Source organism: Buteo buteo, chromosome 6 (assembly GCF_964188355.1).
Source record: "Buteo buteo chromosome 6, bButBut1.hap1.1, whole genome shotgun sequence".
Lineage (NCBI taxonomy): Eukaryota > Metazoa > Chordata > Aves > Accipitriformes > Accipitridae > Buteo > Buteo buteo.
In genome coordinates, this window is record NC_134176.1 from 309,755 (window position 1) to 326,724 (window position 16,970).

The window sequence follows — 16,970 nt, forward strand, 5'->3', positions numbered from 1 at the left end:
TACCAAAGCATAGTTGGGACCCACTTTGTCAAAGATACTTGTCTGGACTCATTACAAGAACTTAGCAGGTTTCACCACCCACTCTTTCAAATTCAAAACAAAAGCAGCTGATTTGTAGTTGGTTCCTGGGATCATCTTTCCGCCCTTGTTCAGCCATATAAATAATCATTAAAAGTATGTTTTAACTGACAGGCTGAATATTTAGTTAACAAAATTTTTTGAACTGCATGATTTCTTTAAAAATAGTGCTTCTTGAATGAAAAAGAATGTGTAAAGTATAATTCAGGGTGGTTTACCTTCTTACCAAAGTTTAGGTGGCCTGTATAACTTAACTACACAGCAAGCATATTTACACAACTTGTGAAAATTGTCAGTATGTAGACAGCAGAAAAGTTGTGTCCTAATTTACATGAACATGAGTTTATGCCATGTATGAAGTTCAATAAATTAGATTACTGTTTCACCCATGGCATGGGTTAATTACACAAACTAAAAGCAGTCATTACTTTGGTAACAAGAGATCACTCCAGAGACACATCACAAATTCAGTTGCAGAATTTGCAATTTGAATAGCATCTAAAGAAGAATCAGCTACAGGAAAAATTCAAAATACTGAGTAAAAAAACAATTTTGTCATCTGTTAAACCAGTTCACATAAAGAACAAACTGACTGTTTTGCAGATAAAGTAGTGGTTGGGGGTGTCCCAGTCCTACCACTTGGTTTGTAGATGCTCTCATCTTTAAGGACTGAAATGATGCGCGTGCTCTGTTGCTTTCTGCAGCATAACATCGTCTTGCTCTGCTCCTCACTCTGAACCCCTGGGAGTCACTGGTAGTTAAAATGTGCACATGGAAGAATATTAGTATGCTCCTGCGCCTATTACTAGTTCTTACTTTCAGTCCTGCTAACAGTACTCTGTGAATCCATTACAGCAAACTCAGTCATTGCAGTGTCTTATCCCAGCACCCATGTTTCTGCTCAGCAGACAGGTCCCAGCGTGTTTTGAGTGCTCCAGCACAGCCGTGTGTGGGTGGGATGTGGGCTGCATCCCAGCGCCAGCACCACTCTGACCCACCTGACGATCACCGCTGTGCTGCGGCCACATCATCTCCCAAACCTGGTGGGGACAGGCTGGTGCTGAGCACCTGGAGCACCCGCAGCCCCAGGCACTGTCGGCATGTTTGGAGTTGAGCCTACAAGCAGGTCATGGCCTGATGATGTGCAGCGAGGGGCTGGGGTGGCATGGCACTCCTGGGCCTTGTTTGGCTGCAGTTTATAGTGCCTGTCTCAGCAAAGAGTGGTCTGGGTATGGATAGAATAAGTTGAGGAGCTCCTTGGGTGATTTTGGAGTTGCTCCAGATTTGAAAAATACAGATGCAAAAAGCAAAGTTAAAATCTCTCTCAATACATAAGACAAAATGCCAGCCAGATCTGGTCCCTAAATCTCTCTTGATCCCATTTCCATGATTAGCCTAGCATGTTTCCCATTTTTATTTCATTGGCATTTGTAGTAAACAGGCTTCAGGACTGTCTCCTTCTGTCTCTCTCTTAAAGCAGTTTTCCTTAGCCTCCATGAGGAGGAGGAGGAAGGCTCCTCCTCCATGCTAGAGCCTTTCATAGGGCTTTAGGACTGCAACTCCCACCTGACTCCCACCTGATCCAGGTGAGAACCTAAAGCTGCAGAGCCTTGACACACGGGTACACCTCTCTGGGCACAGTTCAGGCTCACAGAGGGAGTTCAGGAAATTCAGGAGATTTCTGTGGAAATTTTTGGAACTTAGGGCATTTCTCAGTGTGTGTGAGCTGAATTTTGCCTCAACTCAACTAAACATTCACCATAAAGCTTCATCCATGGACTCCAAAGAAATTTATAACAGCACAATTTTCTGCAGAACTGTTTTCAATGGTGTTTTGCTGGGGAAAGAACAGTGTCGGATGACATCTGACTATATTGAAGTAAGTGCTTTCAGGCTGGGACAAGTAAAATGCCTTATGATTACACAGCAAAAATGGTATTGAAAATTGATTGTCAAATATCTGCTGTTCCTAGAAGGCAAAAAGCACATATTTGTATGGCCATGTGGAGCAAAGGCCTTAAATGCAAAGAGAGCAACACATTACAAGAAGTTCAATGAAGATAATTTAATGGTCTATAATTTACATTACAGCTAGTGAATGATAGAATTCATCCCAACCAGAGGTCAGACATGTAACTATGCTAATTTTTGTTAAGCTACTGACCCAGATATGTATGTGCATTGCACAGATATTTTTGGCTCTGATGGGCTAATAATAAGAATTTCAGTTGAATGCCGAAAGCATATTAACCAGAAACAACTGAGGAAAATGTACTAGTTGATCACAAGTCAATTATGAGAGATTCGTCTGGTGGAGCCACAAAGGCAGATATGATGTTACGCTAGGTCAGGAAAAGCTTTTAGCAGAAATGGACAGGGAAACTAATGCCATTGCAGAAAGTCTGGGCAGTGATGTATCTAAACTCCCTGAAAGGATGCATGTGCTTAATTTACATACACGAAAATGTACAAACACACACAGACACACACATATTTTGCAAGAGGAGATTAATAGAGGAGAGGCAAGAAATGCAAACTGCACAAAAATTATTTAGGTCAATCAAGACCAGAGGTGCCTGTGATGATCTTCAAAGGGTATGAAAAGATGGTGGAGTGAGTGGGTAACAAGATGACAGGCTAAATTCAATTTTGACAAATGCAAAGTAACACGCACAGAGGAATTTATCTGAACAGTTTATACTCTTGGCTAGGTTCTAAATTAACTATAATAACCCAGAAAAAAAGGTCTTTGCATCAGTGGGAAAGCTCAAAGACTCAACATGTAGCTGCTTTCTAAAGGGCAAGCATCATTAGAATGCAGAGGGAATAGGATAAAATAACACTGGAAGTATTGGAAAGCTGTCATATAAATCAGTGTTACATGCTCACCTGAAATAATATATTCAATTCAGGTTACTGTATCTCAAAAAGGACATAGATGAAATAGCTGGATTCAGAGACAAGTTTTGGAAATGACTAAATGCTTAGAGAGAACTCTACAGGGTCTGCAGGGCTGAGACGGCTTGGATTTATTTTTAGTGGGAGACCTGATAAATCAAAGAAGTAATGAGCAGTGTTGTGAAAACAAATTGTAGGTTTCTGCACACCTTTTATCATGCAACAGAAAACAGAAGGTCAGCCACTGAACAAAGGTGGGAGCAAGTTTAAGAAAACATACCAAGTGAAATACTTTTTCACACCATCAGCTTGTCAGACTCGTTGCTGAGAGTTATCAGTTAGGCCAAAACCTTTGCATCAGCTACAGGAGATCAGATGTTTATAGGGATAATAGGAACTTCCAGACCTAGTCCAGTGAAGATTAAAACCCAAGCAAAACCAGTTGCAATGGATAAAGGTCTTCATGCCCCAAGGTTTGAGCCGGGATCCAGTTAGTGTTTTGAGACACCTACGTCATTCACCATTTCTGAAGGGCCTGCGCTCTGGCACTGTTCTGAGGAAGGGTGGCCGCAGTCTGCAGTGAGGCTGGGCGGCCGAGGGGCTTGTCTGGGAGTCACAGGAGGTTCACAAGGACAGGTCAGACACCCTGGACAGCAACAGCGCCAAAGAGCTGGTCCTGCTCAGGGCTAAGATGGTGCCTCCTCTGACCGTCCGGGCAGACATGGGATGAGCAGAGGCACTGCCAACCTCGCACCCCGCAGGCAGGACCTTCTGCAATTGCGGCGTGGGGCGTCCTGCCCTCCCCGGGCAGCAGGCGCTCTGGCAGGCAGGCTGCAGAAGGAGCTGATCCCCGGCAGCGGTTCTTACAGCTGATGTGCCATGGAGGTGCCCTTCTGTGCCCCGAGGGGAAAGGACCAACCACAGGAAAAGCAAAAGGTCGAAAGTCTCCCGGGGGCAAACTCCTTGCATAGGAAATGTTTTGTTTCTCTGGTTAGGGGACATTGTGGACGATTTCAGAGTGATCGAATCTATGCAGGATGTTTGGCCTCTCGCCTGAATTTCTCTAGTACCAGTAACATGGATTTGCTTTCTTTGCTGTAGGAAAGTAGGGAAAAATCAATATTTGGCAAATGGAAAAGACCAAACCATTAAAGAGAAAATTTTGGGGTTTTTTCAAGCTTCAGATCACAACAAATAATGAAAATTTGAAAGCATGCTGAGAATTCCCCTTTAGGTATAAACTCTAATGACATCTTAATTTGACTTTTGTGTGAACTAGAGTAGTCTCAAAAAATTATTCTGAAGATAATGTCTTCATTTCCTTTGATGCAATTCATTACGCATTTGCTTTAAAGTAATTAATTACAGTACAACTTCTGCATTTGCGACTAAAGAAGGGCCAAGCAGAGTGGTCACACAGCAAAGGTAAGACATTGGAAACTGCATCCCTGAGCTAGCAGTGTACATGGGACTAAAGGGGAAAGAGCAAAATGGACCAGAAAAGGTGCAGCTTTAGTTTGGAAGTCATTGCTAGAAAATACAGGAGAAGCAAATTTAAGAGAATGAAGCCAGTAGGTCAGAGCTGTCGTAGGGAAGGAGTTTAAGCTGGTGTTTCAAATGGTACATTCAGTGGTCTTAGATGCAGGGGGCGAAGAGAAATGCCTGAAGGATCTAAGCTGAAGCTGACAGCCATGAAAAACTCCTAAGGAATCTAGAAGAATAAAATAATAAGCTCCTGTGGAGAAACAGCTTGTGATATTATTGCCTTGAACTTCCCCATAGACTTTTGTAGTAGAGATATTGCAATGCTAAAGGACAGGTCAAAATATTTTAAAAGATGCCCAATTTTTTTGAAAAATTACATGGGGGATTCCTGTTATATGTAAATTAAATGTTTTGGATTGTGGTAATGCCTAAACCTCCTGCCTGTTTTATAAAAGAGTGAGTAAATACAGACATGAGGTTTCAAAAAGGCCAACCCACAAATGGCCTATGTTTTGTTCTTGGCATTTTGTATATGGAGGAAAATTGGTCTTCTGCACACTGTATTAATCAGAAAATCAAGACAGAAGTCCCTTCCCAGGTTCATATTTCTTTCCTCTCAAAGCAACCCATTTCAGACTGATTTGTTGGACTGTGTTTTTCTGAATTGGGATTGGCCTTGTGGCTCCAGCTAATGTGTTTTCCTAGCTTCTTACCAAATGTACTTTTTAAGGAAACCAAATGAGTTTGCTTACTCGGACAATTCATGCTCCCTTTTCGATGCATTACAATCCTTAATATTTCATTTGCATGTCTGTTTGGAAGAGAGAAGATGGTACAGCTCTGAACTTTTTACCCTACTCTTCATATCTCTCCAATGCAGGAGCATTACAGTAGTTTAACTTGAATCCTTGATGCAAATTCCTGCAGGCAAAGAAAGAAAAATAACCTCCCTGGCTTTTTTCCCCCCATTGCTGCAGAACATGACAGTTTTTAAGCCAAAGCATGTCTCTGCCAGACTATGTGGAAACCTCAGAGTTTTCTAGGGAGGCTTTCGGGAGCACTGTGCGGCTGCTCTGGCCCTGAAGTCTCCCCAGCCAAGCAAAGCCTTGCCTGGCCGCAGAGTTGAAACCTATGCCCACCTTGGCACAGAGGAGAAGCAGAAGCCAAAGCATGGGAAGAGTGATGCCAGGGGATGGAGCCCACTCACAGACCCTGGCCCCTTGGCTTCGGCACATGGTGAGCAACAAGGGAGCCCCAGGGAAGCTGTGGGCACACGTGCCCTTCTAGTTCACTCCTGCAGGAATGGGGTCCAACGCACTGCTGAGATACTGCCAGTGTGCACTGGCTCTTCCCCGGCGTAAAACTCTTCCTGTGGGGTGGCCCTGTGCATTGCATCCACACTCCAGCCTACCCCTGGGGATTTCTCCCCTGAGAAGGGCTGGCTGATGCACATGGTTGAGGGGAGGCTGGAAGGTGCCACACAGCCCAGCTGTGCCATGCTTGGCCGAGGATGCTTTCCCTGCCTCGTCCTGGAGCTGCTGTCAGCTCTGCTGGCCACTGGCTCTCTCATGCGCTCACCCTCCTGCCTGCATGAGAAGGGCAGGTTTGGTCACTCACCCCTCTGCTGAGTCAGTCTGTGCCTGCAGAGATCACTGGCCCTGCTCGTCATCGTCACTATCAGCCCTCAGCTTTCCCCGGAGCAGCAGCCGGCTGGTGGAGCTGGGAGCTCAGAGCGGTGTCAGCATACACACTGCAGGAAACCCTCAGCAGTCTCCATCTCTCTCTTCCTCCTGCCACATAAGGGAATAAATGCACCCAAATAGATGTTCTCTGCCAGACTTCTGGTCTCCTAACTCAAAATTTGGTTTTCAGAAGAGGAGATTACATTAACATATCTCATGCTGCTGCAGTTTTTCATTGTGGCTGTTTCTCTTAAGTCTGGCCCAGATCACCTCTCATTCTATTAAACTAACAAAGGTGTCTCAAACGAAGGTTCCTAAGCAGTTCAATGACTTGCATGCAGGAGTGCAGGGACTTGAAAGAGCTCATTATCTGCCCAGTGCCCAAGGCAAGAGATACAGGTAGCCCCTGGTACAGGGTGGGTTGAGCGCATCTGTGCCCAAGAGCACTGAACTGGTGAATCAAGGCTTTCACCACCAAATTTGCCATGGAAGCTATGCATTCATAATCTCAGGCTACAGTGGACTTTGTGAAGAGGAGCAGGTATGAGATGCTCCCAGGTGAGCTACTCCCACCTGAACGAGTTGTTTCACTTTCCGCATGCCCAGCCAGGGACACTGTCAGCATCTGTCGCTGCCGAGGGAGGGAGAAGGGAGGGCAGGAGGTCCAACAGCAGAAGATATTCTCATGCTGCAGCCCGTTAGGGACACATCCTGATCCTGTGTGCAGCCACCTGGCTGACAGTCAGTACAGGGACTTGGGCTGCCCTGCAGAGACACTGTGGTCAAAAGGCTAGGGAGCTATCTCTGGCACAGGTTCTGGGCTGCTTCCAGGAAACAAGGAAGGGTACAGGATTCAAGAGCTGTCCTGGGAAGTGGTGACACATACAGAAAAACTTCCTGAGGAAAACTTTCCCCAATGAAAACTCTCTGTTTATGAAATCCAGTCTGATGATGCAATCACAAAGATTGATAAAATAAAGATGCACAAAGCTCTCCTAGTTTTCTCTCATCATCAGATCCAAAAAGACCTTTCTCTCTGCCATGTGCCCCACTGCCAAACTGTTAGTATGTACAGACCCTGCATGGACACATCCTTGTTCCAGTGCATACTCCATCCCCTGTGATTGCATTCAGGAGAGGGGGAGGAGAGTTGCTGGCATTTATAATACATCCTTTGCTGCTGTTTTCTTAAATGCCTAGCTGAGTTCAACCAGAAGGCCTTAATGTTGGCATCCTCTGCCTTAGCAATATAATGTTCTCATTCCTGTGGTGTGAAGTCTCTCTTGACTGGCCAGCTGCTCTCATCTTTGCTTCACCAACTTGCAGAAAAAGGTCTGTGGGTCCTGTGGACAATAAGCTGACCATGACGAGCAATGTGCCCTTGTGGCAAAGGCAGCCATGAGTATCCTGGGCTGCATCAGGCAAAGTGTTGTGAGCGGGTCAAGGCAAGGGATCCTGCCCCTCTGCTCAGCACTGGTGAGACACAGCTGGAGTGCTGGATCCAGCACTGGGTTCCCCAATACAAGAGAGAAAGGGACTTATGGAGCAGGTCCTGCAAAGGGACTTTGCTCCTGTAAGTCCCTGCTGCAGGGACTGGGGCGTCTTTCCTCTGAGGAAAGCTTGAGAGAGCTGGGACTGTTCAGCCTGGATTAGGCTCAGGGGGCTCTTATCCATGTGTATTAATACCTGATGTGAGGGCATAAAGAAGACACAGCGAGGCTCTTCTCAGTGGTGCCCAGAGCCAGAGCAAGAGGCAGTGGGCATGAATTGAAATGCAGGAAATTCCATTTAAAAAGAGAAGAAAACTTTTTTACTGCAAGAGTGATCAGACACTAGAACAGGTGCTCCAGGGAGTGAGATAATAACCAAGTAGGGCTGCTCTTTGTGGTCCATGGCAGAACTCTGTTCCTGTCTGTTATTTAGCAGCATAGACATATACACTGTCTCCTCAGTTCTTTAAGCTTGTCTTTTTGAAAGCAAAGTCATTCAATCTTTCCTGCTAGTTATATTTCCTCCATTTCTTATCTCACTCCTGCCCACTCTATGCTTTCCAGTTGGCTGTCACCTTCTTCTCCAGCTGAGCTCTCACGTGCCGGGAGGGCATGGCAAGGAACAGTGGTGAGGGTCCTCCTCCTTACAACAGCACAGCAAAGCAGGCTCGCAGGCACTTTGAGAGCCCCGGACATTTCTCTGCATCACTGTACTAGCAAGGGGATATCATGGAGTTATTCACTTTCTTTCTCTTTGGTCTGTGAATCTGACTTGCCTTTACAGAATTTCTTCTAGTAGATTTGAAATCATTTGTCCACTTTGAATAATTGTTATGCCCTTTAGAGGACTTGCGACTCTCCCCAGCTGGATGTCTCCAATAATATCACCAGGGCTACACCTACAGCTGTAAATTAAACACACTGGGCTCTTTAGGCACTGAGGATCTGGCAGGAAAAATGGTATCCAGACTATTAAACTCCCTGATTGTTTGCAGCTGGGTGGCTGTGTGCGGACCAGGCATGGGGCATCACCCCTGGCCCGTGCTCACAGCCAGGAGTGGTTTAGTGAGCCTCAGTGGCTCCAGAAAACATTCAAGCAGTGTCACCAGTCCCCTTCCCATGCCCAGGAAAGGAAGAAGCACTGGGGTTGCTGCCACAGTGTGGCTGCTGCGAGCTGGTCCCGCCGACACGCAGCAGCGGTGAATCACACCAGCCTGGATGCCAGGCTTCTGCTGAGAGGGCAGCAGAGCAGACTGCAGCCCCGTCCTGCTACCCCTCCTGAGCAGACATCACCGTGATGCCTTCTTATTCTGCTGTGTCCCTTCCCCTTCCCACAACTCCTCCTCCTTCCTGCTCTGCTTACTTGGAAACCCCCTTTTATCAACATTACATAGCCTGAAATGCCATATTTTGAAATTGTCTTCTGAGAGGTAAATATTATGACATCCTTATGTGTAGAACTACCTGAAAGCTAATATCTCAATTTTATGAAAAATGTCCTTGTTTTGAAAAGTCTTATTTGTTCTTTCATAAGTTTAAGAGTTGTAATGAGACTGTGAATTTTGTTGTATCTTATGTTTTAACATTGGAGAAAGACTTACATCAGAGTAGCTGCAAGCCCAGGGCCCAGAGCATTGTAACTGGTAGGAGTCATGGTTTAAATTCCCAGGCAAGCTGCCCAATAACGAGGCCACAGGATCAGTCTCCTTCCCTGGGGAAATGTGCTGTATATACAGAGAACAGCTCCAACACAAACTGCTAGAGGGACTGTCTTAGTCACTTTGCACACAGCAGTTTTTTGCAGCTGGTAGCCCCTAGATCGGTGCAGGAGGGACATAAACATGATTGGCAAGAGCCTGGGAGCTGGCAGATGAAGAGACAAAGCCTTGGTGTACCTTAGTTGTAGCTCCAGATGCTATGGCATAAGAGCTTTTCTGCCGCTGATAAACAATCACAACAGACATTTCTGTTATAAATAAATATTTTGCACATTTATCAGCAAAAGGAGGTTTGTTTTTTATTTCATAGAATGAAAAGGAATGCATTCATTTCTCAGCTGCTTTTTTCCCCTTTTACATCTTCAGTCTGATGGCACCAGGAAGGATTAGTAAGCACATTTCTCTGAGTCTAGCTTTCCTCAAGGGTGCAACTCAAGCACATTAGCATCAGATATCTATTCTGAGTGGAAAACTGGTGTATGGAGGTTTTAAAACTTAACCTGAATACCCTGAAAGTAATACAATACCGCTTGAATTTTAGCATCTTGCAAAACATTGTTAAGTAGAATATATTTTATGTCTGTATTCTCTTTTAAAAGTCTCTTGCTACTATAAGAAAATAATGATTTGATATCATTCTTGCTCTTCCTCTATTTGAATAACTAAGTACTGTATCTTCCTATGTTTCAGTTTACTTGTATTACTTACACATTAGTGGTGCCTCTTGACTGAGACTGAAGTTATATGGATGCAAGGAAACCAGATAGTGAAGTGGAAAAATATTGTGCTTTTTGCATTCAAACAAAGCAGATTATATTATTTCTCTGTTTTTCTAGATCCTGACCATCCTGGCTAGGGTAATAAGCTTCAAAGGTGGTATCCTGAAAAAACAATTATACTGACTAGGTGTATTAAGCAACAGCAGCAAAGTCCCAGTTCCAGGTTTTCTACTTCACACATTAGAAATATAGACAACAGAATGAGTGAAATAATTTCACAGGTTTCTTTGTGTTTCTTAAAACAATCTGCTAAAATTTAGCTAAAATTTAGGAAATCACAGATAAATGCATGACTGTCATCTTCCACAGGGCTTACTAGAGAAAAGAAATGGAGATGCCCTCCTGATTACAACAGGTGCTACTGCTCTTAGTATTTATTGTAGCAAAGACCACCTATTCCCTGAACATTCTGAGGATGTATGAGAAAGAAATGAAGATCCTCATCTCAGATGAGTACAGAAATTATGCAAAATAAGGCACATGTGGTATTAAAGTGGTTTGACATTACACAGCAATTTACTTCTTTACAAGAATGAAAACTGTTTCTAGTAAATCAGACTTTTGGAATTACTGATTGGCTTGTGGGTTCCCATTTCTCCACACAATTCATTGGATAGCCCTATCAGTTGCCTTTCCCTCAGCTTTATTCCAGTCTCTGGTCCACAATGGCTCGTACATGCAGGGATCCTGCAGCAGGGTGCAAGCCAGAGCAGTGTAGCTCTGTGCCGGAGCCCGGCCCTGCTTCCAACTGTACTAGCTAAAAGCCAAGAGGGGACTCTGCTTCAGACAGCGGAATCCCCTGTTTCTTCTCAAAGCTGTGTAATGTCAAATACTCAGTGTGTATCGGGCTCTGATATGACATGGAAATTACTTCAGTGCCTGCTTCAGATCACATAACACACTTCTAGTGAGACAACTGTGCTGTTAGTGATGCATATGTGAATTTATCTTCTAAAAGGTATGCAAGATTCATTCCTTCATTTATTTGCACACATAAAAAGCATGACGTTTAGACTTTGAGTAGTGGGAGAGAGGGGGAAGCTGATCTGGATTTTTTTTCTTTTTTTCCCCTCCTTTTCCAGCGTTACTGTTATCTTTACAATGTGATTATATGAGCAAGGAATTGGATTACTGAGAGCATCCAGCTCACATTTCCTCTGTTGAAAAGAGCTGTGAAGATCTTTATATCTATGGCAGGAAAGAAATAGAGATACCATAAAGTAAGTGTCTAGTCTGATATCTCTGATTAGCTGTGTGAATGTAGTAATGCTCAAAAGCAGCATATTTCCTTTTTCTTTATTTAGCATTTTGTGAGGAAGGTCTTTCTATTTTATGTATTTGAAATATCTGCTGCTGAGGGATTTCCTTCCTGGCAGGTAATCTTCTTTGTTTGTGAAAATCTTTGCCTCAGTTTTCGCAGAGCTCTGTCTCTGGGGTTCCCCTCTGAAGATGTCACGTGTATCCATGGAGGCACCCCTCAAATCATCCCTCTGTATGCCAGAGACATGGGTACTCCTGAAAGCAGGAGTCACTTTATGGACCCACTGCTTTAAGTGTCTGCGGTGAGCACAGTGAATGTAGGTGTGTTCATGTGCGGTTGTGTGTGTCTGGATGTGGATTTTTCCCCAAAAGACAGTAAAAAAACAACTCTGGTAGATTTCTTGCAAATAAACTGGTTTGGATGACAATTGAATACTGGAGAAAGACAGACACCTACCAAGATCCCTAGTCATATACCATTATTCTTTGAGAAAATGATACTTTTCTGTGTTTATGTTTCCCTGACACGAACTGAAGATTTTTTCTTTGTTATTATTTTTTATTGTATAATGAGTTCTTGCCCCAACGCTAGTGGCTTCTTTATTCAAGAGAGAGCAGTGGACAGCAGTAGCCAGGAAAGACACTTCTGACTGTGATTGTAAGCAGATATGTGATATGCTGGGGCTTAAAAGACCTATAGGGGTTGCTGCTGCAAGCCAGACAGATCAAATGAAAAGGGGGGATTGGAAAAGTAGACTAATGATAATAATGGAGTTGCACAAAAAAGTCCAAATCTTGTGTGGTAATATTGCAGAAGATGGCAGGAACTAAAGTTACCAGATTTCTCAATAAAACAAAAGCTGTGTAGGCGAACAAAAATATTGCCAAGAAAAAAGATCTTCTTCAGAAAACCTACTGAAAATTTTTAGATAGCTGGAACAGAGAGCTGAGGAGACCATAATCACAAATGAATGCATTTTTAACTTTTTTAAGCACATGATTCTCTGGTAAAGTGAAATGAGAAATCAAATACTGTGATAAAGTTCTGTAGTTAACCAAAGGGAAGAATTGACCAAAGCTGAGTAGAAGCAGTGAGAAATGGAAGAAAAATGGTTTTTTTTCTAACAGGCAAAATACTAGAAAGGACTAAAATCTATACCTTTTGCTCAGAGAGCTAAGTAAACCTACATCCAAGACTCAGAACAAATCTGGAGCCACTGCTGGGAAAGATGTACCCAACTAGATGGTGAAATGAAGTACTGTGAACAGTAAAAAAGACCTGATGTCTTGTGGGTACAGCACTGGTACAATGTAGACACAGCGAAGAGGGAGCCTTCAGTATCCTGTCAACAAAGCAATTGAAATATATGAATACTGCAAGAGATCTTAGCTTTAAACAGTTGGTGTTAACTATTGGTATGCTTAATTTAATGTTTTAACTGATAAATAGTTTCATTTATTTTTCATTTATTTATCTATACCTAATTGAAAAGGATAAAGTAAGCAGTACAGATAATAAGGGTTACTGGTCTGAGATTATTGTGCCAACTATGGACCAAATACTATACAACTATGGGTTTACATTCATTAACTTCCTCCACTTGAGCAAAGCCAAAGTACATTTCCTCCACGTGAATTGACTCAAAATGAATTCAAACTGGTATTTCAAATTCCTTGACTTTCATATACAGGAGTTGAATATTTTCCTTAAATGTTTGTTTTGATTCTGTTTTATCAGTCTCATGAATTAATTCCTTTCCACTTTAGATGTGCATATTTTCTAATTTGTTTCAGTTTCATCTCATTGGCCCCAGCTGGAATGAAACCAGAAACCAGAATAACTTTTCTCATATTAAACTGAGCTGGAAAACAATGACATTAATCACTCAATTGCGACTGATCTGGTCCTTGTTTCTGAACCGTCGCTCTGGAGAGACACTTTCCTTGCCACGTGCTGAGCTGTGTGGGACAGGCGATTCAAGATGCCACACGATGTGTGAACATGTCAAAAGAGCTCCTGAGTGACCTCGTCTGCATCCCCACAAAGCACAGCTGAAGGTCCCTTCCTGGACAGAAGCCAGCAGTGCTGAACAGTGCAGACAGGAGGCAAGGTGCAGATATGCCAGGACGTTGCCATGTCCAGCAGAGCCTCTGGTGGGACCAGGCCCTGCATTCAGCATCAGACCTCATCTACACCGGTGCCAGGAAAGCCCATGGGACCAAGCCTTGTCTTGACCACCCCATGGGCTCAGGCTTGCTCCCAGCAGCAATAGCGGTCAGTTGTTTGGGGCATTTCAGAAGTCAGGTCTGGTTCTTGAGGGCAGGTCCTGGGAAGGACATGACTTTCCAGGTACCCTTTGAGGCTGTCTGGTAGCAGCACACTCAGACAGGGTGCTCAGAGGACTCCGACCACATCCTGCACTGTAGGCGCATGTGATAGTCTGGGACAGTGGTGGGGAGCTGGGCATTGATACCTTCCTTAAATGTGCCCTGTCCCCAAGTCCCAGATAAAGTAGACAGGTATTTAGACCACATGCCTTTAAACATTCTGCTACCCAAAACTAGTGGAAAGTAATCCTGTTTACAGTTTACTTTAAACAGGCATTTCAGAGAGTGGCTATAGCTTTAGGGATCCCTGTTTTTGTTTGTGAAGGAAGTAATGGTGGTTTTTTCCACGTCATAGTTTAAACCCAGCCAACAGCTAAGCACCACACAGCTGCTCTCTCACTTCTCCCCACTCCCAGTGGGATGGGGAGGACAATCAGAAAAAAAAAAGTCAGACTCGTGGGTTGAGATAAGAACAGTTTAATAATTAAACTAAAATGAAATATAATAATAATAATATCAATAAAATGTAATAACAATAATAACATTCTAATGAAAAGGAATATAACAAAAAGGAGAGATTAGACACAAGAAAAGACAAGTGATGCACAATGCAATTGCTCACCACCCACTGACAGATGCCCGAGCAGCGCTCCACCCCTCCCAGCCAACTCCCTCGGTTTATATAGAGCATGGTGTTCTATGGTATGGATATCTATGGAATGGAATATCCCTTTGGCTAGTTTGGGTCAGCTGTTCTGACCATGCTCCCTCCCAGCTTCTGGTTTGTGCACCTGCTTGCTGGCAGACCATGGGAAACTGAAGAATCCTTAACTTAGGATAAGCGCCACTTAGCAGCAACTAAAACATCAGTGTGTTATCAACATTATTCTCATACTAAATCCAAACCACACTGTACCAGCTACTAGGAAGAAAATTAACTCTATCCTAGCTGAAACTAGGACACTCTGGGATGCATTTTGGCTTGTCAGTAAGCATTGCAGTAGAACCAGTCTGCTTTTGCCCCCAGTTGTGAAGAGCACTGCGCAGCTTGTGACAGGTGATGTTCTTGCAGATCATTTGGTATACTCTGAGAAACTGTTAAAATGCAATTCAAAAGACACTAGCAAAGCAAGAGGCAGAGAATAATTTTTTAGAGATTATTTTAATGAAACTATGTAGTATTTTTACTCATCATTGTGTTGTGGGATGATTATTAGGGCAATAGGGTGGAATTCAGCAAAGGCGTGTCAAGGGGAAGGGGCCAGACTATCCCATTTCTGTCTGAAAAACCATCAGCACAACTGATATTTCTTGGGATTTAGTCACAGAGCAAAAAACTCTGACAAGAGAACAGCTGATATCCTTTAGCGAATTAAAATACAGGTACAAGCAGAATTTTTATACCTTGGGAAACTCCAGCAAAAGTGCTTTTCCAGTAGAGATGATCACGGCTACAGCCCAGCCCATAGGTCTGCCTGAAAGCAGGCAGGCAGGCAGAGAGGCCTGGACCTTAGTGCCCTCAGACCTGCGTTACAGGCAGGACTCAGTTGTGCAGCCATTCAGGCTTTTTCCCTTAGTATAGGGCAGTTTGAAGACTTTGCTTTGTTTTCATTCTCTCAAAAACTTCTGGCTCAACTCAGTAACCTTTCCTGGGGCTCTGGACCAAAGCTCCCTGTTAGAAAAGTTAGCCCCACGACACTAACATCCCTTCAACTTTCTCCTTTTGCCAAAAGAAACAGCTTAATGAGAGATGTTACAGGACACCAGCTACGGCACGCTCCCAGAAGGACTGTTGAAAGGAGCAACGACTCGGTGCTGGCTAGCAGAGCCTGATGTGGCAAACGCCGTCTCATTAGCCAGGCGGAACTGAAGAGAGCAGTCCTGGAGCCCTGCTCACCCGCAAACCTGCCGACAGTGAAAGACTCGCTAGGTACGGAGCGCCCAGGCCGTGCTGAGCCTTGCACCGTCCGGACGGTACAGCCTCCTGCGCTTGGCAGGGCAGGAGCAGCAGGCACAGGCCGACCGACCCCTGCCCGCCGCTTGCCCAGAGCCGGCTGCTGCTCCCGCAGAGCCCACACATTTGGGCTCTGGCCAGGCGTAGTCCCGTGGCATCCTCTTGTGCTCGGTGGCTGAGGGGCCCCAGCAGACCCCTCTCTGCGCTGAGTGGCTGCAGGCAGGCTCAGGATTTCCTCGGGTGTTGGGGACATGCTGAGAGAGGCACATCTCAGTGCCACCAGCACCTGCTGCTGCGGGAGAACCTGCGGTCGCATCACCGCATGTCAGGGCATTGGCCCCCCTGTGCTCAAACCAGCTCTGGCTGCTATAATTTCACTGCAGAAAGTGGCGGTGGTGGTCACTGGTTTCTGGCAATGCTGAATTAAACCTTAGCAGCTCTTTTCTTGTATCATCTTCTTCCCACCCAGCTAACAGTTGATTTGCTGTAGCTTCCCCTGTGTTTCTGTATTTTGCATATCTTGCTCTTCTACTGACATTTTTCAGTGGATCCAATGAAAAACACTTTAGAATAATCAACTGGGAAACTTACTGGGCTGGCTTTGGAAGCAGAGCTTGCTCTGCAGGTATCACTAGACCTCACCAACCAGAAACTCTGCAAACATATTAGCTTCCTCTACCAGGGAAGGTTCTTCCACAGATGTCGAAGTAACCTAAACGGCAACTAATTTGAAAGCTGAAATGGAAGAATATTTATGGTATGGGAGGTACAAAGCTCCACAGAGATCCCAGACAAGCCTGGATTTATTTTTAGTGCTAAGAGCTATTTGGGCTTCGGGTTGTTTGTTACCAACTTGCAATTCTGAATTTTTTGATTAGTGCTTGAAGCCATATTACTTGGTTTGCAATGTTAATACCTACAGGAACAATGACTGTGCTTTGGAAAACTCATGTTTATAGAGCTTTTAAAATATACAGTCTGCCTCAGAGAAAATTAAAGTGTCGCTCCATTCCTTATCCAGGAATTGCCAAAAATGTAACAGAACATATTTCAGTAGAAGGCATAGCAGAAGAAGCAAATATTGCTAATTTCATAGCCAAATATTATGATTTTTTCTTCTCAGGTACCCATGAATTTTCCAGACAGATGTGTGCACCAGGCTTCCCCATGACACTATCAGTTTGAATGACTCATTTATGACTGTTTTAAAAGACTTTTAAAAATAATTTTCCATCTATACTCCCTGTAGATGGGTAGCGAAGGTGGCTGTGGCAATTACACAGCCAGAACACCACTTA